Source organism: Mastigoproctus giganteus, chromosome 7 (genome assembly GCF_048544385.1).
Source record: "Mastigoproctus giganteus isolate SK-2022 chromosome 7, ASM4854438v1, whole genome shotgun sequence".
Lineage (NCBI taxonomy): Eukaryota > Metazoa > Arthropoda > Arachnida > Uropygi > Thelyphonidae > Mastigoproctus > Mastigoproctus giganteus.
This window is the reverse complement of record NC_143581.1, coordinates 107,351,973-107,379,217: the sequence shown is the minus strand read 5'-3', so window position 1 is coordinate 107,379,217 and position 27,245 is coordinate 107,351,973. Positions and strand designations below refer to the sequence as shown.

The 27,245-nt window shown below is 40.8% G+C and overlaps 1 protein-coding gene across 4 annotated transcripts in view; it reads left to right on the top strand.

The window, feature by feature from the left end:
* LOC150083136 (uncharacterized) overlaps positions 1-27,245 on the top strand; it is a 150,513-nt gene that overhangs the window by 88,881 nt on the left and 34,387 nt on the right. For 2 of the 4 annotated variants that reach the window (XM_090377825.1, XM_090377829.1), the window contains exon 1: positions 9,319-9,608. The exons of 1 other annotated variant lie outside the window; for it this stretch is intronic. The gene's annotated coding sequence lies outside the window, so the exon portion shown is untranslated. Of the gene's footprint in view, positions 1-9,318; positions 9,609-27,245 lie in introns of those variants that run through there. One more of the 4 variants, XM_090377828.1, reaches the window with a different exon arrangement.

The window sequence follows — 27,245 nt, the reverse complement described above, 5'->3', positions numbered from 1 at the left end:
AAATAAATAAAATAAAAATTAAACTAAAAACAGAAACAAAATGTATTTCCCGTGGTGCAAAAAGGCAAAAAAAAAATAATAATAATAATAAAAAAATAATAATAATAATAAAAAAATAATAATAAAATAAAATAAAAAATAAATAAAATAAATAAAAATAAATAAAATAAATAAAAATAAAAAAAAAATAAAATAATAATCAAATAAATTAATTAAAAAAAATAATAAAAAAATAAATAAATTAATTAATTAAAAAATTATAATAAAAAATAAATAAATAAAAAATTAAAAATAATAATAAATAAATGAAAATAATAATAAATAAATGAAAATAATAATAAAAATAAAAAATAATAATAATAAACAAAATAATAATAAAATAAATAATTAAATAAAATAAGAAAAATAAAATAAATTTTTTCCACACCCTGGAGTGTTAGTTTATACGCGGGCAGGAGTGTCTGTTCCTGTCCTATTTCCTTACTTAATGTCACCTCCCATTAGCTAAACTGCTATACCATTGCCTGTGATCACAACAGTAGTCAGAAGAGGGAGTGCAATAGCATACGCTCCTTGAGTAGACATGGGTTCAAGCTCCTGTCTGCTAAATATGTCGATCTAACAACCACGCACTGGACCAGCGTGGCAGATTATGGTCCATTCCTTCAACATGACGTTGAGGCCTCCATTCTGTAGCGGATTGACAATGGATTCGAATGAACTTAACGATGGTTTTTTTTTTGACGAATGAATATATTGACTATTGAACTCTTGATTACTAATCATTCGATTATGGAAATAATTCGATTATTCCCATCAGTAATACACATAATCACCGCCTGAAGCATCGTTACGGTTGTGTAGCGGTTATCGTCTGCTGATGTGCTTGATTATCAAAAATGCCACATTTATTAGGAAGTTATTAGGAGTGTTATTAGGAAGAGGTACAGTTGTACCTCTTCCTAATAACACTCTCCGGAACATTAATGAACTCAGCTCTCTGACAAATCTAAACTCCGTGTCAGTTGTGTGTGTCATAATAAAAAAAATTAGCAAAATTCAGTAGAATTCTTATGCTTGCTCCAGGATGGTAACCAAATGGGAAACACTTTGTTATGGAAAACATTTTGGTAATAATACGTACAGCCCTATGACAGACTAATGGATAAATAATTTTCTGATTCCGTACAATTTACACCGAATGAAAACTGAATTGTGATCACCTACCTAATACGGTGTTGGGCTAACACTGTATGTTCTCATGGATAACAGCCACTATTTGCCTAGGCACTGACTCCACTAGATGTCTGAAGACATCTATAGAGATCTGCAGTCATGATGCATGCAAAGCTTTCCATTTCAAAATGGCCGATGACACTGCTCATTATTCACTTGGAAGATACTGTTTCTGTCCGAAAAAAAAAAAAACAAAGCAACTTGGCAGGATACACATGGTCTCCTAAGAGCTGTAATAGACCTCATCTGTGAAACGCTTGTCCATATGCCTCAGAGGTCCTAGTTCTGGCCACTAAAACATGCTCCATCTTAAGAACCACCGCCACCTGCCTGGAAGTGAGCACCATGCACGATGCGTTCCTGGACTCGTGTTGCTTGCGCCACACACCAAAGCGTCCGTCTGCGTATTGCACCAGGTATTTGGACTCAGCTGATCAGCACACTCGTTTGTAGTCCTCAGTGTCCAACCAGCGTGTTATTGGCACCACAGAATTCGTCATGTCCATGATTAGCAGTGAGGAGAGGGTGTTTCTTAGGTAGTATGCTGTGTTTACGTCTGAGTGTGCGGCACAGTCATTTGGAATATTGTTCTTGCATTCCCCATATTGTATTGCGATGTTAACTGTGGCACAGTGATCGGTCGTTGAACCCATACAACGCGCTGTACCCTTCGCTTATCACTAACGTCCACCTGGCGTAATCCTTTACAGTTCTGTCCGCGGGAATTTGACCCAACTTAGCCACAGTGGGCCTGGTGCAACCGACAAGACATGCCGTTTCCAATATGGAAGCACCCGATGCGCGAGCTCTCACAATCACGCCCTTTTGAAACTCCGTGATATCTTCACTACGCCCCACAACTAATACTTTATCACTTTGACTTGCACGACAAAATGCAAATTACCACTGCTGTAGCGTACGAAGCTGTTCGGCTTTTTATACTGCGAGCTATGCAGCAAAGTGCATTACGCAAGGGGAAGGGGAATGGTCTAGATGGGAGGAATTTTTTGACATCGATCTCGGAGATTTTGCTCACAGAAATCCGAGTTTTTCATCTACAAAAAAGCAAACCAGTCAAAAATTCAAGAAATTGAGAGAGACAGTATACCGACTTCTCATGGCCTTAGCCAACACCCAATTCTGCGGAAACTGACGTGCTATAAGCATTTCTAGTGGAGTGTCGTAAATAAAACCAAGCTCGATGGAAAAAGCTTTCTGACTTCTAATATTAAGCCAGTTAGGAGTTCAATTAAAAAAATTAAGGCATCCATACATTTGTTAAACATTTAACAGCGCACTTATTGCAAATTAACTTCGCCTCCATGGCGACGCACGAGATACACAACCTATCACCTATTGAAAAAATGTCTTGTTTAATTCCCGTTGCAGAAAGAAAGAATACGCTATAGTGGGTTTTTTTTTTTTTTTTTTTCTTTCTCATTAGAAGTTGTGATTAACTGAACCTGAGTTCTGGGCGTAAAACTTTCTTCTTTCTTTTTCCAAATTGAAAAATTCGAAAATCGAAATGGAGTTTCATCCCATTTGGCAGGCAAACCCGGCTTAGAATAGACGCAGTTTTCACAAACGATATACTGACACCTCATGACCTTAATTCCTTTCTGAATATAAAGAATCCGTAGCATATCAATCTCATTATAATTTAAATCGCAGAATGTAATATAAAAAATCTTTCACTCTGAAACTCCAGTGCTTATGAAGCTTGATTAAGCAGTAGAACAACTAAATATTACAGCTGCAGGGATTTATTCTTTCAGTTTCATCTTTTTTTTAAAAAAACATTTTACGTATTTTAATTTTAAATTATTGTGTTTCAAAGTTCACTTAGCTTTGGAATGAATTTTAGCACTCAGAATTTACGCAAGGTATAATTTTTGTTTTATGGTACTTTCAATTTCTTGTACTTTTAACCTTTATATTCTCTTTTCATGGGATTGAAAGTAGTGCAATACGAGTTGCCTTGGTATTGCACTACTTTCTGGCCTCTCCAAAAAGTTAATCTGCAATTTCTTTAAAAGATGAGACTAATTGGTCCTTCCTTAGATAGCAGGTTCCATCTGCCACGCAGAATATGAAATCGGTTTTCAAAGTTAAATATATCGAAGCTGTCTGTTAAAACTGGTGAAATATCAAGGCAATTCGTTATGAAGAGAAGTATTCGTTAAAAATTGCTGAACTACTAGGTATTCAATAAAAATCTGGAAAATTTTTAAATCCTCATAATCCCGGAGGGTTTTCTACAGATCATAAGCTCAGATGTGGTTGAAATTCGCTTAGAGGCAAAAGGTTTTCATATCGAACTTAACACAGCGATTAAACATCAACAGCTTTGATGATTTCAGTCCAAAAAAAGGGGGGAGGGGGAGGCTAAGGCTGAAGAAGAGGGTAGATAGAAGACACATTTGATCATGGATTAATCAGTGACGTACTAGGCTACTAGCTGTAATGTTTGTGGCACCAATAATAAATAAATACATGTAAAAAATTAAATAAATGCTGCAAGGCTGTCTCTAAATTATATCAATAATAGCTGGTAATAGCACGTAAAGATAAGGAAAATTCATTGCGTAAGATGTACGCTAATTATATATGTGTGGTGTATATATAGTACAGCAATAATTGTACAAGCTGTACGGTGTTATTGAAAGTATGTAATCCCACATAATTCCAAGACAAACAGAAATGGAGACTTTCGTTTGTATTCACCTATGTGTTTTAAAATAATAATATAAGTTTACTGATGTGCACGCCTTCAGTTAAATATACACCGTTGTTTTATATATTTTAAATATGTAACCACCTTTCTCGTTTAGTGGCTGTACGGAGCTATATTATGAATAAACTAATTTCAATAATAGTAATAGCAGTTCTACTGTAAGTGATGAATAATAGATATACTGGTGCTTAAAACTTAAGGCAACATAAATTAAAAATCTTTTTTATTCGATTAAGATAAAACGTTAATGAGACATTCGTTTTAAGTCACGATTTCACCAATTGTTTGGAGAGGACCGGAGTTTAAATCCCATCGGAGATTGGAAGATTCTTAAAGGCCTCTTCAATCGTGGTTGTATTTATCCAGTTTCGGGGAGAGGAGTAAGGTTTGACCTGTGTCTTATTACTGGCTTTTCAGCCAAACAACATGCGAATCAGCCCGTGGACACATATACAGATATAATTCACTTGGAACAATGAAGTCTAGGTACTGGCGCGCCATAAAACCACAAACAGCATAGCACAATACAACACAACACAACTCAATTCATTTCTTTTAATGTGTTTTAATAATGTACAAAGGCTTGATCAATTTCAATCTGAAATTACAAAGTTATGTAAATGAGTTCACGACATCGATAATTCATGTTATAGCTAGAGATATCAGTTTTCATTCTAGCGCAAGGACTGGAAGGGATTTTCTAGAAGGGATTGTCTACGCCTGACAATACTCCTGCTCAGAGCAACCCAGTCATGCTCAGTTGGATTGACTTCTGTGGTCTGGTTATTCTATACGAGCAATACGTTCCCTCTAAGGGTATTGGTTCACTGGAAGAGCTCTGAGGATAGGCATTATTGTCCACTATTATTGGTGGCAAAGGCATTACACCGATTAATCCATACTTAAATGGTCTTCTATCACAATAAGGTTAAGTGAACGAAGAAAGTCGAGACAGTTGCTCCTACAAAAGAGCAAATATAATTATCAGAATTATTGAAACATAAAAACAAGCATTTTATCATTCATTCTTATGTACCAAAACTTCTTATTTTATCAAAACATTCTTATGTACTACACTGAAAGAACAGAATTCATGGGATACTTGGTTCCTGGGCAACACGAAGTTGTCACCCCCTCTCGCTAGTGGACGAACCCACCGCTTGGCAGATATATAGGTACACTGCATTCACGTAGATGGTAATTCGATGTCAGTATGGATAACCGTTGTGAGCTAACTTTGAACGAGGATTGATAGTGGATGCACGACGCATGAGTCACTCTATCGCGGAGGAGGTGGTGCAGAAATTGCACTATCCCCATTCGACAATATCGAGTGTGTTTGGGGAAAAAGCCATTTCCGGAATAACATCTCATCGCGGACAGCGGTGTGGGCGTGTGTGTGTGTGTGTGTGTGTGTGTGGTTGTCGACGTATATCTCTCATTGTTTCAGCCAACCGGAGAGCGCCAGTGGCACAAACCATCGCCGGCTTCAAGGAGGGATATGCCAGGACTGTCTGCACCAAAACCATAAGGCGATCATTAGCCGCAATAGATTATGGGAGCCGCCGACCCAACCAGAGTCCCATTGCTAACATTACGACACAGGACTCTACGCCTCAACTAGGCGAAAGAACATCGGCACTGTACCTTGGATGATTGCAGACGGCTCTCCTGGTCCGATGAGTCCCGTTTCCAGTTATTTTGAGCAGACAGGAGGGTGCGTATCTGGCGGAAACCGCACGAAGCTCTCTTAATGTTAACAAGGAACTCTTTAGGCAGGTGGACGGTCGGTAATGGTCTTGGGAGTGTTCAACTGGCACTCTTGGACCTCTGCTACGTCTAGACGCATCTCTGAATGGTCCAGGTTACATGTCCATCCTTGCAGACCATCTGCATCCCTTTATGGTCATCGTGCAACCACAGGGCAATGGACTTTTTCAGCAGGACAATGCGCCTCCCCACAGAGCTGCAGTGACTAGAACATGGTTAGAAGAACACTCTGCAGATTTTACCACCATAAAATGGCCTGCCCGTTAACGGGACATGAGCCCTGTGGAGCAGCTTTGGGATGCTATGGAAAGGTCCGTTCGAGCTTTGGATCCTCCACCCAGGAATATGACAGAATTATGGGCAGCAGTGCAGCAAGCATGAATGGAAATACCCGTGGAGCGCTTTTGTGAACTAGTGGACTGAGTGCCTCGGCCGTGTGACTGCCCTTATCTGAACGAAAGGTGGGCTCAGTGGCAGATCCGGAAAAAAATGACAGGAGGGACTCCATTTGTGACGGGGAGCACCATTCTGTGCACTAGAATGGCGATCACATTAGCATCAGTGTTGCCAAATCAGTTGAAAATAGCTGAGCCACAATGCAAAAATAGATAAAATCCTATGTTCTAAACAATGAAAAAAAAAAAATATATATATATATATATATTTTTTTTTTTTGTAGCTAAAGATAATTTAAACGATTGGTCTATATTTTCTGAAAACCGACAGAAAAACGACCCGGTGTCCCTACCTTGAATCCGCCACTGGGTGGGCCTACCCGTTAGTAGGTAGATATCCCATGATTTCTGTCTACTCAGGGTACATTGTCATTATGCGCTTCTGGTAACGGAGAACGTTGTCTTTAGCTGAGAAGATCCTTATCTTCAGCCTTTCCCAAGTGGAGAATATTTTTATGTCTTTAGGCCTCCTAATATTGTAGTTGGTTTACTATGTTCCATTTGTATAGAACATAATACACCTACGAACACAACAAGCGCAATTAGATTTTTGTTGCTACATCAATATTTAAAAAACATCCATTTTCCAATTCGGGTTACCCGAGCAAGTAGTTCATTCACCCATCATTTATTGCGACTGTAATTTGTGTGTATTTATTGTTCGTTTCACTTTTTTTTTTTCTTTTTCTGTGAACAAAAAGTCAGAGTTTAAGGGAAACGGCCTCACGCAAGCGTAGCGCGGTTTTTCATCCAGAACACAGCAAATCGACTGTAAAACATATACAATTTTACAAACATATTATATGCAGCTCAATATGACCTAAGTTGCTGATGCGCCTAAACCCTACTACAACCAACCATCTCTAAATGAGCGGCAGACGGCGATGTATCGTGCCGTTGGCTTCATCTTGTCACGATTAAAGAACCCCCTGAGGTCTCAATTAGGAGGAGGCGTAGAGAACTCCACTAGCCACACTTGCCATCCGATTTTACTACTTGTTCTTTGGGAACTAGGAACTAGTAATAAAATCTGACCAGAGTGAGAAAAATCGAAGAGGATTCAGCTGTCTGGGGCTTGTATTCACTCATGCTTTCCGCTGAAGTTTCATGCCACGAAAACTTCAACGAAAAGTGCCCACACACGTGTTTCTCAGCAGTTGCCGCGATTACGTCGGCTGCCACGAATGTGTTAACGACCAGAGTTGGATTGATTGTCTGTGGCCCGCTTAACGCTAATCATTTAAAGCAACCACTGTCTAGCTGACACCGTAGTCGAGTGTCCACCTAATGTTCGTTGCAACCTTTCATTCTCTGCTTTTGTAAATTAAGGATTTTGTGAGTGTACTCAAATTATGAGCAGTTTCCCCTCACGTTTCATCTACTGCAGCCCCGTTCCAGACTGTGGTGTCGGTTGCTGTTTCTTTCTCCATCAAAATTAATTCCGAGCCATTCTGGCTTTTTCGTTTTATTTTTATCGAAAAAATACATTCGTAGATTAAATATAGTTTTAATGCTGCTTTGTTAGCTTTTAGAGATTCGTGCACGCTTCGCGTGCATTGTTAAGCAAAATTCGTGAACAGAAGTGAACAGAATAGGGAGAAAAGTAACTTCAAAAAATGGGAGAGTAATAAATATTATACCGTTGTAATTAAAGTAAATGGCTAAGTCCTGAATGTAAAAATATAGCTTTATTAAGCTATATCAACTTTACACTATGGATCACGGAAAAAAAAAATATAATCATTTAATTTAAGGAAAAAAAAATTGAACGCGCCTGAACGCAATGCGCACATCAGCTAACTTTTACAATAAAAATAGTTTTCACTCCTCAAAAAGAATAAACGACTGAAAATCTAAATTTCTTCTTCAGGAACTTGCTTTCCTCACCGATTAATCGTGATGTTCTCTCCTCCACTCCACTCCAATTCGCTCTTCTTTTTGCATTTTATCAATAAATATTTCTCCACCCCACTACGTTAAATGAACATAATCGTGAATTTGCGATGCTTTAACTAGACAGGAAGTCCGATCTTGGATGGAAGTAACTAACAGAGACCGTTTCCTTTTTGATAAATAAAAGTGTTCGCGAATGCGCGAGCGTAGGAATAGCCGCTTTGTCTGCTTTCGTATCTGCTCTCTGTATCGGGATGCCCCTCCTTTCCACCTTACGTCAATCAGGCGTTGGTCTCGGGGGAGTATTTAATTCGGCTGGCCCTGTACGGAGTGTGCATCAACGCATTAAAATGACAAACGGCGTCCGCATGATCTTTCCGATCAACGCTCAGAGAAAACACTACGACATGGAAGCTTGACGAACCCGCGTAACTGAAGTCGTTACTTTGTGGGCTTGAGAGAGAGAGAGAGAGAGAAAAGGAATTTCTTTTTCTTCGTTTTCACGCCATAGATCGCGCATCTCGTACAACGGGATTATTTTCCAAAGGTTTAGGTGCTCTCAGGGTTAGAGACGGGTTTTGTTTTTTTTTTCCCCGATAGTTTTCGAGGGAAGCGTCGCACCGAGGCAATTTTGAAAGTTAAGCAGCGCGAGTTGGAAATTTACGAGTGAGGCTCGCCAGGGTAGGAAATACCCGGGGACGAGGTGGCAACTTTAGCAGCTCTGAACTTTGTCAACCACCCAATGACTCCTTTGAGGACCATTACAGCCATTGATTTCCCGCGAGCATCTCGGCAAACGTGCAGTCCGCTGTATTTCAATCAGCCGCTCCAAGGCTGTCCTTTCTCCTGCCGTCCGCTTCTAATGAAATGCTAGCGAGTTGCCCGCCGTCTGCTGATGACGACTTGGCACACCAGTCACGAGACTTATCGGTCTGGTAGGATGTCACGTGCTCTCTAGCAAGCTCTCGAGGCTGGGGTAATATGAGGAGAAGGGAACCGCTCCAAAGTCTTCGCTCCGCCGATAACAACCAGCCAGTAGCGTGGCACGACTGCGGCTTTACAAACAGTCGAACCCATCTTCAATCCTCCGCGCGCCACCCCTCGCAGAAATAGTGGGCGAGGTCCCGTGTCACGCACCCGTGTAGGGCGGTAATGACGGTAATCGTTTCGTAGCGGCAGCGAGGCGGAACAAAGGCGAGCCGCCCGCTTGCCGGGAATAAGGCGTGGAGCGCCGGCGCACTAGACGCAGTAGAGCAGTCGGCACCGCCGTGGCAAGACCTTTACTGTTGTCGTTCTCGTTCGCAACGAACTGTATCGCCGCACCTCCGTCGGTTCTGAGCAACGTAGTCGCGGACGCTGTTCGAGCCACAAGAGTGTGTTTTCAGAAGGGTGGTGTGCAGCGGCCATCGCACTGCGCACTGGCAACGTGCCCTTGTGGGGTGCAGCGGTGGAACTGTAGTGACGTGTCTGTTTTGTCTGTTGTTGTTGTGCATGGAGCTTCGACGATGACTGCCGAATAGGTGAGTACTGACATTTTCGTTTTGCGAGGGTGTGTTGGTTTCGCGCGACAGAGAGCGGTGCCCACTTTTGTTCCGAACGTCGTGTCTTAATGGGTTCCGCCCTAACACAGCGTTAGGACGTCTGAACGATGTTTTTGATCCCACCTTTAACTTTGACTTTCGCTCGCGCTCCGTTCAACACGTTAGCGGGGCAAAATGTGTGGCGAAGTCGACGGGTTTTTTGCTTCCCCGTTCGAGTTTCGCTCGTCGCGACTGTTGAACCACGAGCGAACACTCCTATTTGCGCGAGCACGAGCCAGGAAATGCACGGGAAATGACCTAACCGGGCTTGTTCAGCGAATATTCGACTCGCAACAAAGGGAAGACGGGCGCTCAACCGACTACACTCGCTAAACGACGACGACCCTACTGTAGGGTCACGTCGCAGTGCCTGAGGGTGGTCTGGGTTCCTTTCAGAGCGGCACAGTGGCGTAATTAGCGGGGAAATGAAAGGTCTAAGTGTTCGCCAGTCCGTAAAGCCGAATCGCTGATAAAAAGTAGGCCCTTATTTCCTGTGCCGGCGAAGCCTGGGATTACCTGTTTCACTTCCACGCTGCTGATCGCTACAAAAGAAGAGTGGAAATTCCCACTTTTTTCCTTCTTTTGTCATTTTCACCGCCGCGTGCACTGCGTGTGTTCCCAAATTAGCACCTCCTTACATGCGATATCGATTTTAGGAATGCATCGAACCCCTCCCAGTACTTCGAAGGAACCTCGTGGTGTGGCAACCACCCACAGCTTCAGATACTGCCACAGTGGTGCTTGAAAGGCGTGAGGGAGGGAGGGGGAATTGTGGGTGGAAGGGTGGGTGTTCGTGGTTGGTCCATGGAAGAACTAATGAAATAAGTGATTACTGATTCTTCACCTCATTTTAGGTTATCTTGCAGCCACCAATGCTCCTCTCCTCTCAGTACCGATTGAAATGAAACTATTTGGATCAGCTTCCAGATGATCAAAAAACGTAATATGTGTTTCGCAGTTAACTGCCCCAACCCCTTAATTATTAAGATAACGCTCATCAGGAACGCACCACACAGCTTAATCCTTCGTAGGAATAACCTCAAACACAATCGGCAGCTTTAAACATTGAAACTAATACGATCGAATGAGGATGAAAGGGACTGCGTTTTTATCAGCTGGGCTCCCTTCTCTTTTGTGACGCGTTCTAGATTAATTGCCGCAGTCCATGTCCACAGAGACTCTTTTCACAGATGATGTCATGTGGGGTGACGTCACTCCGTTTTCATTCCAATTCCGCGTAATTGAAAGTTTCGCGTTGAACTGAAACCTGGCGCCTCAGCCAAGTTCATTGAGTAGCCCAAACCAATGAATTCTTACGTATTTGAATTTAAACAAATCGAAACTCCACAGAGAGCCTTTGAAATTGCCGCAGCCATTCATTCCTGGAATTATCCCCCTGTATGTAGAACGCGCAACGATTCGTATTGACCACAAAAAAAAAAAACAAAAAAAAACTGACGGATATTTCCGAAATCTGCAACAGACGAGACGCGGATAGATGAATGTGGTGTGGCCATCGCGATGAGATACTGGCTGGCAGTTGATAACGGTGGCACGAGTGTTATCCGTATCTCTGTGATAACGGACACCTAAACAGCCATAAACACACGCCCTGGAATGGTTGAAGAATGTAGAGATTGTATCGACGTAGTTCACACTCGACCTTGTTACCATTGTATTGCATTAAAAAAAATAATAAGAAGAAATGTTTTTTGATGATGCCTGCTTTTTTCCAAAATAGTGAGAAAGGAGAAGTATTATACTGTTGTGAACAGAATAGAGCCGAAATTATTAAGCTTCTACCGCGGTAGCGCTAATGATTGATGTGGATTAATGAGTAGGATACAAAACTTCACGAGAGGAACCCAGAATTTGTAGTTACGTCTCGGGAACCAACACGATTATACGATGAATTACTGTGCCATCGGTGAATACTAGCACGGTTCTAAAAGTTTCGATGCCTTTAGTCATGTGACTGTCCAGTTTGTTGCTCTTTCATGCTGTACTCGCATACCAACTTTGTCGACCTTTCATCCCAACCTGAAGCTGCAGTTGTTGCCGTTAACTTAACCACAAGGTTGATTCAAGAAGATGCGCAACTAATCAAGGTCTTTTCTGTAATCTTACTCCGCTGTATATCTCTGAGGGAAGGTCGCAGAAGAGCGACTGGATAAAGCAAATTTCAGATACAGCAGGGCATTATCACTGGTACAACGAAACCTGCTACTCATTCGAATCGTAACAGATGGCACAGTCAGTGAAAACTTGGTTCTTTTTAATTTGTTTTTAGAACGTGCGTGGAAGGAATGATTCTTAAAAATGCGTAATAGAGCCCAGAGCTGCTAATGATTGTTTAGGCTGTTGTGTATTGCGGGAAAGATCCCTGTCCCTCAGCTGGGGAGATTAAATGAAGAAAATTACCATTTTTGTATTTGGTGGATCTTCGCCTTCCGTCTTGGCCCATTAAAAAATTCTCGAGACTTCGGAGAAAGTCAAATGAACTCGAAACATTCGGTTCTACTTGAATCCAAAGAGTGACTGAGTGTGTGGTGGGGAAATATGAGTGTTGCTCTTCGTATAAATAAATATTCTTCGAAAACTCACTTGGACATGTCAGTGACTTCAACGATCTATTAGTATTCGAGTGATTAATTAAGCTTTGCAACACTGACCGAATGTTTTGGCCTGGCTATCCCATAATGCCATTTATGTACTTCCCACGTTTAACGTTAATTTCTAATGGCACCTTGTTATTACTTAATTTCCATCGCGATAACACAGAAGGAATGAGAATGTCGTGTGGACGGAGTGTCATGAAAAGATGAACCTTTTCCTTCAGTTTGGAAGATGCGACCCTATCAAATCCGGCTACTGAAAATCCTCATGCTTCGACATTCTCACGAAGTTCTTTGTAAGACCTGTCTGCGTGTATGTACTTTCTTTTTTAGTCCGTTACTTCCTGATGGCGTGGGTGCTCAGTCCATCAAGTTGTGGTCGTTCTAATTTCTGCAGTAATCGTGCGCAGCAAACCACTGCTGCCATCTGATCACCCATGCATTCAGATGCTCTTTATCAACTTAGAATTCCTGGTGGTGATAACTCTTTCCTCTCCCAACCCTTAACTTTCGTGCTGCATTTGTGCCTATCATTAGACGAGATCCCCCCCCACGTATAAAGCCTCAGTTGAGCCAGTTGCCTTCCTTTATCAGAGCTTCTTCCTTGCTCCAGTTATGAAGACCGATCTAAAATAATTACGAGTTATGGAGACCGATCTAAAATGATTACGATCTTTTGCAGCATTTCTTTAAATCTCTTTCGCCCTGACTCTGCACCATCTAGTTTCTCTGATCTTTCGCAGCCATTTTGTTCTTCACGGTGCGTGAGTTGACATCCGTTTCCTCATCGATTCCTTAAAGACGGGATCCTGCATTTTTCCAATAAAATGTCTGTTTCCTAAGAAAGGGGAAAGAGAGAGAGAGAATCCAAATTCTAAACTACATCCAGAAAGTAACGCAACGGATACACAAATGATATAATCAAGTTTCCAAAATTCAAGTTTCGCTACACTGTTCACAACAGCTTCATTGTCACTTCATCAGAAAATTTCAAACATTATCTAGGTATTGCTTGACTTAAAATCGCCCACTGGTCAACTGTTATAACATTTACTTATTTGCCGCGCTATTTTCAGCAATATGAACTCCACTTGAAATGAAGAATGAGATTAATACCCAGGCGCGAGCCTTTGAAGCTTTGCTCATGATGCAAAACGGGAAAGTGAACAAGTATTAGCTTCATTTCACCGATTATTGTAATGATTTTAATTAACTGCAAGTTTCAAAAATGCAGACAAATCCCTAAGGAATTGAAAATTAACAGAAGTGGATTTTACTTGGTAAAACTCGAATGCCTGCATTCACTGCCAAACGAGAATTATAAAGGTTTAGGACCAATATGGTATTAAGTCTCCTACATATTGTAAACACTTTAGAGGTCGTTTAATCGCCTTAATCTTGGTAGTAAAACTAAATACCTGAAGTGGATTATCGGCCATGAAGAAAGTGTAGAGTATTTTTTTTTTTTTCACATAAAAATGATGCATCAAAATGAAATATTCAATAATAATAAATTGTCTCTCGAACACTTGCATATATTTTCGGATATGTGGAAAATCCATTTAATTTAAAACTCTTTTGCTTTTCCAACGAGATTTTTCCTAGTCTCTGATGAAAATGTTTGTATAGATCTCTCTCTCTCTCTCTCTCTCTCTCTCTCTGCTAACGGGAGCAGCCCGCATGGCCCTCAGAAAATCTTTATCACTCAGTCCTGGTAGGGCAAGTCTGGCTGATAGAGATTCCCTGTTTCGCGAGAGCTACGACATCCTATCCACCTACTACCCACCCTTTTAGCTTCCGCTCCCAGTTTGCTAGTAAAGTTCTGGCATACATTCAGCTGCTCCGGTTACTCCAGACCCTCCCATTTCCTCTCTGGAGAGTCGGATGGGTGGGGAGATATTGAACCACGTTCTGTACGAAAAAGAAAACAAAAAAAAAAGAAGAAATAATAAACAAAACAAAAAGGGCATGGATTCTGTACACAAAAAACCTTCTCTGCATCTACACTCTAAGATGATGCCAGCATCCAAGCTGGGTAATGGCTAGTTAGCGCTGTCTTCGCTTAGCTAACGATGATATGACGTGGCACGGACAAGGTTCACTTTGGTGTTTGAAGAGATGCGTTGTGTGGAACTGCCATGGCCATGCCAAAGAAAATACGTGGCGTAGGTCAACATCACAGCTTTAGGAATTTATACTACCAAAAGAAAAAAAAAATGTACATATAACAAAAAAATACGTGATTATTGTCCTGTGAAATACCAGTCCTGAAGACGCCAAGTTTAATTCTTCCATCATTGAATCATTAATGATCACTAAATCAGGCACGCTTTTCATGAGTACTTCTCACCCCCTGGCAATGTGTCCTTGATCTCTTCGGATTTTGCATGCATCTGTGAAATGCTTTCGTGGTATTTTTTGAAATATCCGACACACCAACAAACAATAACCTCACGAGAGTTCCTTCTGTCTTTCAAAATTTACCAGTAGGATTGTCCTGAAGCGCGTCATTGTTTTTTTTTTTTTTGATACATTTCTTGCCAAAAATGTTTTTCTTCTCCTGTGTGCGGAGAAGAAATCAGATGTTAGGGATAGCCACGAACTTTGTAACGACACTTTTTATTGCATACAATACTAACGGTGTGCGATTAATATTCAGCAGTACATGGTATATAAATAAATTTTCTGTTTATACTCCGGACGGCCACTTAAGTTCAGAAGAGTCCACAAGATAGAGAGAATACAAGAATATTATGCCGTATTTAGTAGTCAAGCGAGTTGAACGATGGTCACTCAAATAGCATTCACTTTTGTACCCTCGAGCTGACCACTCCGCTACGTCTGTCAACGATATCACTTCATTTTATCAACACGCAATTAAACATATCACCTATTTCAGCTACAAACCGCCGTGATTCTCCAATGGATCTGTGGCGAAGACTCGTTGAATTCCAGTGCCATCCAAGTTTTGAAGCTTTTTACTAAAGTTAACTGGCTCCGTGTTTAAACATAGTTGATATTCAGTAGAACTCATCTGTGATTAACGAAAGAAATCGCACAACACTTTGTTAAGACAAGATGCGAACAGCCATCTCGTACCATGAACAGAAGTTCATGGTACGAGATGAGCACATCAAGGTTCTCCTCCTTACCAAACAACGTGTAGTCAGCAACACTTGTGTAGTCGGATGGAATTCTGAGTAATGAGGACTGTCGCGTGACACAGATCCTGAACAGCATTCTCTATGGCAAGGTGCCATAGCGTGGGTGGTTCGAGTAGTCGGAAAATGTTCGATCCAGCATGTTCCATCGTGGAACATGGTTGACTTTTTCAATAGACCACCTGCACCTGACACTGTACGTTAACAAGGTCTTAACATAAGAAAAGGAGAGCTGCTTGCGTCCAAAGTGATGTAATAAAATACGAAGTGTTCCGGTCACCTATGTGCAGGCCTTGCCCTACTTTTCACTTGGATTGTGACACCAATAAAACTTTCCTGCTGCTTTCTCTTTTACGGCTCGACAGGGAGAGTTTTTGCTGAATTGACGTAACCTGTTTTGCCGCACCACGCGACCGAAACATACACGTAATATATTGTCGTAAATTAGGTTGGAAAAAACGTCGGCTTTTAACACGGATTTCAAACTGACGCAGGTTCTTGAGCAGATCTTCTGCACTTGAGTTTTTCCTGTATTGTAATTTCAGATATATTTTGTCGTTTGTTAAATCTGTATGGCACAGCCAGGTTTTGCGAGGTTGAGCAAACCTAACTGTTGAGTTTACGTCATAGATGAGTCAACAGGGATTCTGAAATGTTGTGCGGATTTTCCAGCTCCGTTTTGTCATTTTTTCCCCGAACATTTTACTCTACCAGTTAGAACTAAGGCCATGAATCTTCAGTATATTGCAGGGGAAAAAAGAAAAAAAAAAAATCCCCAAAAAACATTTCTCCCAAACCAGCTAACTCGTCTTCGGTTTGAAAGAGTACACAAGCTCTTCCCGCTGAGACAGAATTCAAACAGGGCCTTTTTTTTAACAGTATGAAGAACAGTAGTTATAACCACAATGCTAGCGGCGATGGCTCTTAAAAAAACGTCATTTATTAATTCAGAAATTTATCTTTGGCTGCTACATTTACTAATGAACTTTTACTATGCGAAGAGCGTTTTCTTTTTACCAGAATTCTGGACTTGCTCATCGGATCTCAGGACACTTAGTTTGGTTCCTTTCAAGATTGTTGTGCGTAGTAATTATAAAACCTAACTAAACAAGCACAGTGAAATAAATTTTAGTTTAAAAGTGCACCCTTCCCTTCCCCATGCAAGCTTGTCATTCAGTTTAAATATGACCTTCCAAAGAAGTAACTCTGCATTTAATGATATTGATTATTGGAGTATCGCACTATTGAATACGTAGTATTTATTTCCTGATATTTTATATCCGTATCCTCTTGCTCTTGTGTCACCTATGAGAGAGAAAAGATCTTCTTAATTCAATTTACTCAGCGTCCTCTGAACCGTTCTTTATATATGCATCGATTTGCATTCATCGCCAACATCACTCTACTTTGAATCTTCTCCAGAAATAATATATCCTCTTTTAGGTGCAATCTAACTATCGTCTTGTATAGAGAGAGAGAGAGAGAGATAAAGATGTCCTACCTGCTCGTAGTCCTGTAAATCACGGACAGGGTACCATGTGCCTTCCTAGCCTCCTAGTTTACACAGCATGGAAAATTTCGTGTCAGACTGAAACGTAACAACTAAGTCTTTTTCATCTTGAACCGCTTTACCTCCTAGATTATACGCTACTCCAGGATTTCTGTTGTTGTCTACGTTAGATGCATTAAATTTTTCTCCCATTTTTCGGACCGTTTATGCAACCGATCCAACTCTTTTTGAAGCAACATGGCCTTGGCTAGATTTGTTACCCAATCTTCCTACCATCAAATCATCACTAACTTTGACAGCTACCCTTGGATATCCTCATCATTATCCTTTAGAAATAGGAAGGGAGCCAACACTGAGCCCTGAGGAACCCTACTTTTTACACTGGTCCATCTGGTCACTGGTCATTTATGACGCTCCTCTGTCTCCTACCTTTTAGACCTTAATAAGTTCTTCCTGTTTATATAGCAACCTTCCATGTGGGACAGCATCCAAAATTTTACTGAAGTCAAAATATACAATGTTAAAACTGTAGTCTGCATCCAAGTGTTTAATTACTATATCATAATAATTTACCAGACTGGTCAGGCATAACAAGGCTATTCAAAGCTCTTAAAAGTACTATTCTTGTCGAAATGGAATTGAATCGCATCCTCAACCATAATCTGGATAACCTTCTCTAGCACAGAGGTCAAACTCACTAGCCTATAGTTACCAAATTCCTCTTTAGCACTACCTTTATGGAATGGTAAGACATTAGTTCTCCTTCGGTCCAAGAGGATCTTCCTGGAGTCAAATGAGGCTCTTATTACCATCCCGAACGGTTTAATACATTCACACATAACCTTTTTAAGTAAAACTGAATATATATTGCTCTCCTCTGGACTCTTACCTCTACCCACTTAACCTCAATAGCTTTTCTAACAAATGTTTCTCCGAGATATTTACAGCAATCTTATTCCTTAATATTCTCAAAAGATTCGAGCTAGATTTCGAATGTAAATATCGTTGAGAAGTACCTATCAGGCATTTGCCATTTCTGATGGTTTTTCTATGGGCCTTCCGCTGCAACTTAGGGGACCTACTTGATTTACTCTCTTCTTTTTTGTATTCGCGTACGAAAAGAATTGCCTATCCCCATTCTTAGCTCGTTACTGATGCTTACCCCACCATTTGTTTTGTTACCTATTTTCTTAAAATGCTCGTACAAATCAGAATCACGTGTTGGACGAGCTACAATTGTCCAACACGTGATTCTGCAATCCGCATGGGACAATCTGCAATTGTCCCATGCTTGTTTCATCATCCTCATATGTCGTCCGTTTCGCATAATGCGAACTTCACTATTGGTACGAATGCGTTTTTGGTTCCTGTCATTAGCATTGTAACATTTGCTTAAGGAAGGAAACCGCCATGCTAAGAGATGTGTTTGAATTCGTTATGTTCTGCGTTTTACTCTATGGGAAATGTAGAGCGCCTCAAGATTAACGGAGAAATATTCTCACCTTACCCACGAAGCTGTAGTCTGTTTTGTTTTGTTTTTTTAATTTCGCTTCTAGAATAGGCATTGAAAACTATAACATGGCATACATGTGTATGCATGCCATGCTGGAAGAAAATTTCTCAGTTATGAGCTAAAAATCCTGACCTTTGTTTCATCCTGCATCTCGAACTCAGACAGAATGGAATCTGCAGATGAGCCCCATCACGATGGCGAATCCAATTGCCGCTAAATGAGGCTTGTCCCTGGTTTCTTGGGTAGAGCCCCATCTTACCATAATGTAAACTGCAGTACAATTCGCGTTATGGCCAACTGTAGCTTTAGTGGTTTATACCGTATGAAACTAATGCAATTCGAAATCACCCACTTTGAAAATGTATCCAGACGGCGGAGAGTGAAGTCATTGACATGCTGTTATCAGTAAAAAGAAAGAAGAGTATTCCAGCATTCCCTGTGTGCCGATTTGGTTTTGCATCAGACAAGCAGATGATCAAACACAGCAGAATGAACTGAAGAAACGGGCAGCGGTTGAATTTGCAGAATTGTGCTGCACGCTACTGAGACAGCATTTTTACAAATCGCTGTTTGTGATTTGTAAATAGATCACAGAATATCTACGTTTTAGAGAATACAGTGCACTGACGTGTTATCACTTTAGTCTCAGGTTTCAAGAAGACTTCCGGATAAGTAACTACAATTTCTGGTTGGGGAGAGAGAGAGAGAGAGTGTGTGTGTGTCAGGAAAAATACGTATTTGTGATGAACAGTGGTAATGAACACGTTTGCAGATATTAAAAGTGGAGCTAGTAAGTCACTCGGACTGGTTCTTGGGGGTTTTTCTGTTCTGACTACTTCAGGGGGATAGCCATGCTGTAATTATAAGGTGTAGAGCATTACGGCAAAGAAGAGTACGGTCCTAAGCTTGTAATAGTCCGTAGGAAGCGACCAAATGGGTATGATTGATTGAAATTGCGCTGCTCACTGATAACTGCTTCTGTGCATCGTTCCAATCTAAGATCGAAAGAGTAGTTTTTTTTGCTTTTTCTTTCGTAGACGTACTCAGCTGAGTGCGACTTCCTTCACTGTTCTTGTCAGTGTTTTCAGTTTCTGTCCAGAAAGATGGCAATCACGTGTCCTGACTTTGGGAACGCTGGCGAACTGGTTGACCTGCTTGGTCCCAACTCTGAGTGCAGACAGCAGACTCTAAGGCGGGTGGTAGCTGTGTGTGAAGGTGGGTGGGTGAGTGGAACTGCGGGGTGGAAGCTGGTCTGGGAAGGACTGTTCGGTGGGAGTTTTGAGGGCAAGTTCTGTGAACCCGAGTAAGCGCAGAAGCGTCGGAGCTGATACTCAGTGAATGAGCATGAAGATCGCAGGAAAAGGGGGAGTTCTTGCCGTGCGGCATACATGGTCACACAGGCATGAACAGTGCTGGTCAATGCCCTCTCGCTACGCCACCGATAAGACGGGGAAATTAGATAAAACTATTCCGCGCCATATTGCTCTCGGGTGTTGATTTCGGTGTGACGACGCCGCTCGTGTGTTTGCTGGGTGTTTTGCAAATGTCGCTTTACAAACGACAGGTGCCTGCCGCGTATTTTTAACTATCGCCTGACGAGCAGCTTCTGAACGAACTTCCCGTTTCCGTTCCCTTCCCCCCCCCCCCTCGGAGTCTGGAAAGGAACTTCACTTGTCGTTCGCAGGCCCTGTCGGAGCACGTTCTGTGCCGAACGGAAACGCAGGTAGCAGTGTGTAGTCAGGTTAACTATACATAGGCCCTCGCGCTTCACACTAAACTGCCTTCAGAGGTGACATCCGGCCGCCGCATGCCGGCATCGCACACGGGCGGAGCGTTACTGTTAGTCACGTACTTCCCAATACACAACGACTTGTCATTCCTCGCTGCACTTTCCATAAACTCCGGCTGAAAGTGTTGTCCACGGCATCCTCGACTCGTTCTCTGGCCGCTCATTCCGTCGGTCACGAACCCTGCCAGCTGCTTAATTCCACACGTAGCTTGTCCGCGCAAACTCCTTTTCTAGAGCTGGAACGCTGACTGCACAAGCGAATTTGGTCGCAGCGTCGCACGTGTGTTAGAAACATTGGGCAATGGCCCTGCTGACGCAGTCTGAACTACATCGCGAATAAATAGATGGTGAATGTGGATAAACAATTCATGTGAAATATATGTAGTTTCAAAATTGCGTAAAAATGCACGTTGCTATAGTAATATGGGTTCTCTATTTTTAGTGCACGGCACCGTAAGAATATAATTCATGCTCTTTCTCTCTCTCTCTCTCTTTGGTGTGCTCTGCAGGCCGATATACATTCTCTGTTTCTCATACTCTTTAACGGCCTACAAGCTTATGAGAAGCAAATATCCTCATTCGTTAAGCAAGTGCATTTTGCACTTTTATAAATCAGGTATGATTACTTTCGATTGCCTTTGCCGCTATTACACAAAGCCTTATTTCAGAATTTCGTGCAGAACGATATTACGCTGCACGAAATAAAATCAGAAATATCTAAGTTATCGGATCGCTGTTTGTGTGTGGTAAAAGCTGATACAGCGAGCGAGTTTTTATTTATATTTTTTGTACACTGTTCGGGTGATTTCGTGACATAATAAGACATCGAGATGATTACTCAAAGCCGTTCGTTCCACGATGCACCGTTTTTCACACGATTAAAGGTGAGCTTCCGCGTAATATTTCGCCGATGAACTGCTGCTCGATGGTGTCAGTGGAACGAAGTCGAATTTATAAATACGAGAGAAATTAACGAGAGGAGTACAAACTGAAATAAATAATTAAATGCCGAAAGCCAGGCCTGCCTAATTTAGATAAAAATAAATAAATTACGTATGTACTCCGGGACGACCACACAAGGGCAAAGGAGCTAACGAGATAGAGAGAATACAAGAGAGAGAGAGCTGTAACCAGGGTCACTCAAGCACGAGTGACAAAAACAATATATAAAGAGGGGCCGTCATATTTATTAAAGGATGAAAAAACTGGGGGGCCTAGAGGAGAGACTTAGTTGCCGAGACTCATTTGGAACTAAGAAGAAAAATTGAAACTTTATAATTTCTGAAATGTACGTTATCGCCTCCATTACTTCACGTTCCTGACTGTTTTCTAGTACTGCGACCTTATAATGATTTATTATTTATACGTTCATTGTTTATTACCGTTCCTGGTGTGTGTTTCATGGGTGCGTAAAATAGTTTAAACGGAACCTATTTCTGTGCCAGTTTATCGTGGATTATGTCTTTATAATATCTTATATAGCGCAGTGATTTATTTTAAGCGCGTCTTCAAGGAGCCGACATGCATGCTGAGGAGGGCAGAAAAACCCAGCCAGAATAACTTGCTGAGGGATGGGTCCTATTCCTCCGCATGAGATCGGTTACCGTATTCTTGTGCAAATATTAGAACTGGCCTCCGAGACGTTAACTTGCATTCATTCATTTCCTGTTGTCAATGCATTCAAAATGTGTATAAAGCAAAAGCTCTAAGGTATACAGTCAAAGAATTATATAACAGTATGAAGTGAGTCCGTTAACGCAGTCCTTCAGTGAAAATTCGAACGATGGGATCTGGTGATCAGATCTAAGTTTGAGATTTTATGGGATGGGACCTATACTTGATAGATGTGATAGGGAACTTGAAATCCTCTGGAAGAGGGGTTATCTTCTTTAAGCCCAAAATGCATCAGGATCATTTTAATCATCTTATATATATATATCTTGGTTGGGGCATATTACTTTCTTCCTACCATCAAGGGTAGGAATGGGTGGTTATAGGTGATGGGCTATCAAAACCAACATTTCATCTCTTGCATATCCATTGGAGACAAAAAATTAAACTCAAGTGGTCTTGAGGGAAAAAACACCAAGCAGACTTGGATATGACAGTTTCGAATTCATGATACAAAGTTTGAAATTTATCCGATGCTGTTGAGAGAAACTGGAGTAGAATGCCCCAATCCTACCATGCTTCACGTTCTATCATTACTAATAAGTTTAAGTGGAGGATATAACGATCAGGTTGATCTGTCTTTCGCTGTTGAGCTACGTCTCAGTGATGCAAATGAAGTTGGATTGCCTATATAATACTGCTCACATTATATATATAGCAAGAGAGATAGTGACTTGTGGGTATTTGGGCATTGTGGGCATTGACCTGTCATGCATGATCAATTGCTATTTTGGGACTGTCTTCTGTGTTGAATTTTCTTTTGTTAGAAACTTGTCCTTTGAGAATAGATGGGAGATCTTGCAGATGCTTTGAAATTATTCATCTGGTGGATGTTTTGTTCTATCTTCCTAGCGTTAGTTTTTTAAACTTTAAACCTGGCTTTGGCAGTTGTGGGGGGCTGTAGAAGGTCAAACCTAATAACAAAGACTGGGTGACCAATGAACAGATTTGAGAACTGAATTATCGGCATTTCCGTGGATAGAATTGCTGACAGCGAGATTCTGGGAGATATCTATTGAGGTGATGTTTCCTTCTTATTCCCTGAAAGAGATTTCCTTGCTAGATTCTCAGGGGAATTTCGAGAATTTCGCTATCACTACCAGAAAGTGGTTCCAAGTGTCTCGTGTCGTTTTTTTCTCCTGTCATAGAAGTATTTATTATCTTTATTATTAATTTGTTTATTAATTTCACTCCTCTGTACAGCTTCCTGGCTAGAAGGGTGTACATTAAAAGGTACAACATCTGGCCCAAGTATTACAAGGAAATAATTAGATTGAGTTTAACATTATATTTAAAAGAATATAATTAAATTTAACAGTGTATTGTAATGCTTGGAATCACCTTTATTTCTGCATGTAACAACATTCAGATATATTGGTTGCATTACTGTTTGTTATTGGGTAATCGCATTGCTATTGTATGTTCACTAAAACTGTGTTGATGCAAGTAGTTGAATTTGAGTTGTCTAGATTTTTGGTAGTTTTATTAAAACTTAGATTTTAGCGCTGGTGTGTAGCCTGGTTAAACTGATTTTGCTGAGAGAGAGAAAAAGAGAAAATGGCTACACTGCCATCACTTAGTACGGAATCCGTAGTTTTACATTTAAATTTTTTTGGTAAATTCTAAGTAGTGAGATTTCCTAAGCATTAATTGTGAGTTAAGTTCAAGAGTAGGTTTCTTTTTTCATTCAGCGCCTTGGGTTACTGGGGAACAATCTGGTTAAGCACATATGAGACGATGACGTTTAGGTAGCCATGTCCCATTTTCGTGTAACCCCCTTTTTTCCTTAATTGTTCTTTTCCTGTGAAGCATTTCTCAGTAGTTGTACTGTTAATACCTTCTAGCAGCATCGTAAAATTACTTGTTTTATGCTCTTCTCTATGCAATATTATATTCTCAGTTTTTTTCTGAACATTGTGCGCAGTTACCTCCGTCCTCTCCATTCTCTTAAGATTGGGATTCCGGTTTTTTTTTTTTTTTTTTCATTTTTATGTTCCCGTTTCTGGTTTAAGGATAGCAACTGGTTATAATCTCAAAGGACTCGGACATCCATGGCTCAGGTATGTCCTCCGACTCACACTATCTAATAATTGCATTATCGCAGTTATCTCCTGTTTATAGCTTTGCCAAGAGTTTTCTTCGTTGAGATCTTCATGTGTGATAGGCTTAAAAGTGCGAGCGGTGCAGGTCGCAAGCGTGAAATTATTCCTAGAAACACTGGTCCGGTATTTAGTAGTTTGATCACTGGATGCACATGTTGGCTTACAGCTTACACCATTAAGAGCCATTAGTTTTGAGTATACCTAGAGGATTTAGCTTTTTTGCTCTAATCTCAATTCCATGCGAAATCTCTTATATGCTGAACTTGTATCTAAGCTGGGCTGGAAGGACCAATTTTATCAACTTGTAATTGACAAAGAGTACTACTTTTGATTTGATTTCAACTATTGCGTTGAAGTACCCTGTAATTGTACTATATAGGACAAACGCTCCCCAGTTCTGGAGGTTAAAGGTAAACATAACGGCAGTGTTTGAGGTTTACTTCTATACACCACTTGGACAAAATAAATCATTCACAGTTCAGCACACATTCAATAACAGAGAGCACCGACTAGCTTGATGAGAGATCAGTAAGCTTCGAAACGGCTATCTCAGATTTTTAAGTGTATAACAGATTCGCCTGTTCTGGTGATGCTGTATAATTTAAAACTATACATTAACAACATTAGAAATGCGGATAAAAGTATTTGCCTCTTGAGTTGATAAGCCCAAGCTTCAGCACCGAACACGCGGTCTTCAATGAGAGCGAAAAATCTCTCCATGAAATGGAAGTTGAACGCAGGCAAAGCGTACCAGTGTTGGTTTAATTTCAACTACTCCGCTGAAATACCCCTGCAGTCTTATAGTAATAAACTGACATATCTCGGTTTTGATGACAGTGTTCGATAACTGTCCGTGCTTTCGAACAGCGCAGTGTTGTGCACTCTCCATTTACTATACGCTTTATATCCTTGGTGACTTGCGGGAATTCGATAAGCAGTCTTATTTGAACTATTTATCTTAATATTTCTTTCTTCGGATTTTGAACTAGTCAGTTCCTGTAATGTGTAGAGATAACCAAATGGACAGAAATGTAATTAACTGGGTTTACCTCCTGTTATGGCATCCACAACTGAATACAGAAGGAACGAACGTTGAGCGTAAGCATATTTTTTTTTTTTTTTTTCAGAGAACGGTTGAATAAGCCATAATTGGCATGATATTAAAAAAAACAAAAAAAAAACTGAATTTTAAATAGTTTATAAATTCCTAAGACTCAGACTTCTTCTGCAGGGACTGAAGTCGAGTGAAGTTCGCTGTTCCATGATGTAAATTATACAAGTAGACCGTGTTCGTTGATCTAATTAAGTACAGTTCTCTCTTTTGGTGTTTTAATGGACAGACAGTGATCCATTAATACCGATGTAAGGCCGACCTATTTTTGGACTTTTACTACATTTGCCCACTCTTTTTAAATGGATATACATTTATCATATTAAACCTCCCCTCATGGAAAAATCCAATGCTGTTGTATTCCCTGTTCTTCTACTAACAGTGAACCATTTGACTGCTAAGGCGTGTTAACTTGACCTCGTTGTACGTTCCATCATGATTCTCTCCACACCGCATGAACTCTGTCTTTCATTATTATTTACAGGAGTCAACTTAAAAGAGGGGGGAAGTCGCTTCGTAAGATCCAGTTTCGTCCAAGTACGACAGGCAGACTGGTATTTGACTGACGTGCCACTTCAATTTTCAGAAATAAATCTCATTGGACACTTGTTATATCATTTATTTTACCGTCCGAGTAATCCTAGGCATGGGGAGAATGCCAGCTGACTAATGAGATAATTGGTCACGTTGGAGTACTTCAGTCAAACCTGTATCCTCTCTCTCTTGATGACAGTTCGCAAGATTTAACTCTTGTTCTTATGGCGCATCAACATCTTAGACCATATTGCGCTGTGTGTGTGTTATGTCTGTACAAAGTGTGTTCGTAGGCCGATTTGCATGTTCCGTGGGCTGAAAAACTCACAAGGAGGAATCCTACGCCCACCTTCCAGAGATCGGCTAAATGCAGCCCTAACTGAAAAAGTTTTCAAGAATTCCTTCAGTCTCCGACGTGGTTCAAACCCACACTTCTCCAGACGAGTGACAAAACCACAATACTTGTCACAGGATGCAAAATTCGATTCCACATTTTATTATCGCGTGCACTGCTCTATTTTTATGGCAGTTTAGAGTTTTAAAGGCATCGTGGTTGATGATGCGGATCGATATGTAATACTAATACACGCTAAAGGCTTCACCCGTCCTGAAGCTTTTCAGCTGCAAACTGCAGAAAAATGTAAATGGCTTCTTTTTACTCTTCTTGTACAAGACGGCCATCGTTAGTTGTCCTTAGCTTCTTTCCCTGGACCACGCACCTTCTTCTCAGCTAATAAACCTGGAGTCATAATAACAATACATGGTATCCGAACGGAGCGTTTAGATTAGTTGAGCCCTAAGGCGCTTTCGAATTGTGAGCCTCCCTTGCTGCTATTAATTTTGTGTATCTGGATGTATTTTTTCAACTTTTTTTATGGACCCTTTCTGCGCTACAAAGGGACCATACTGTAACTCTAGTTCGCGGTCCTTTTTGATCTCAGCGGTCATGCTTCTTTGGTATACTAGGTGAGTGGAGCTGATCACTATATCTGTTGATTAAAGTGTTTTGCAATCCGATTTTTTACCAGGTAAGCTGACTTTCAGAATCCTTCCGCAATATAAGACGTTCATGAACTGGAGTTTATTGCTCTAATTCTAAACAATCCTCTTCGGTCAGTTCCCTCCCCATTTCTCTCTTATTTTCAGCAGGCTTACTTGTTTCGCTATCTCGACATCCCCCCCCCCCTAAACTTGATCCTCATTAAACAGCATCGGTCTCGAACTCTTTTATATTCAAATGCATAAAACTGGCACAGCCCAACATCAGATCAATATTGCTCCTATCATCTATCGCAGTCACTTTAGCCTGACAGTATACAAGTAACTGCTTCATTGCTTCCTATTTGGGTTAAATATCTGAGGAATTCACCTGAAGATGCAAATACTACAGATGTTCCTCATTGGCACAGACTAAGAAACAGAGAAACTGTTAGATGAATTTGTCAGAATTTCGAGTGCCAACGCAATCTACTTTTAATTGAAATTGTATAGTAGATTCACTTTAATAGTCTGAATTCGATGAGATGATCAGAGCAGGATGAGGGAGTTTCCGGTTTGAATCCCATCGATCT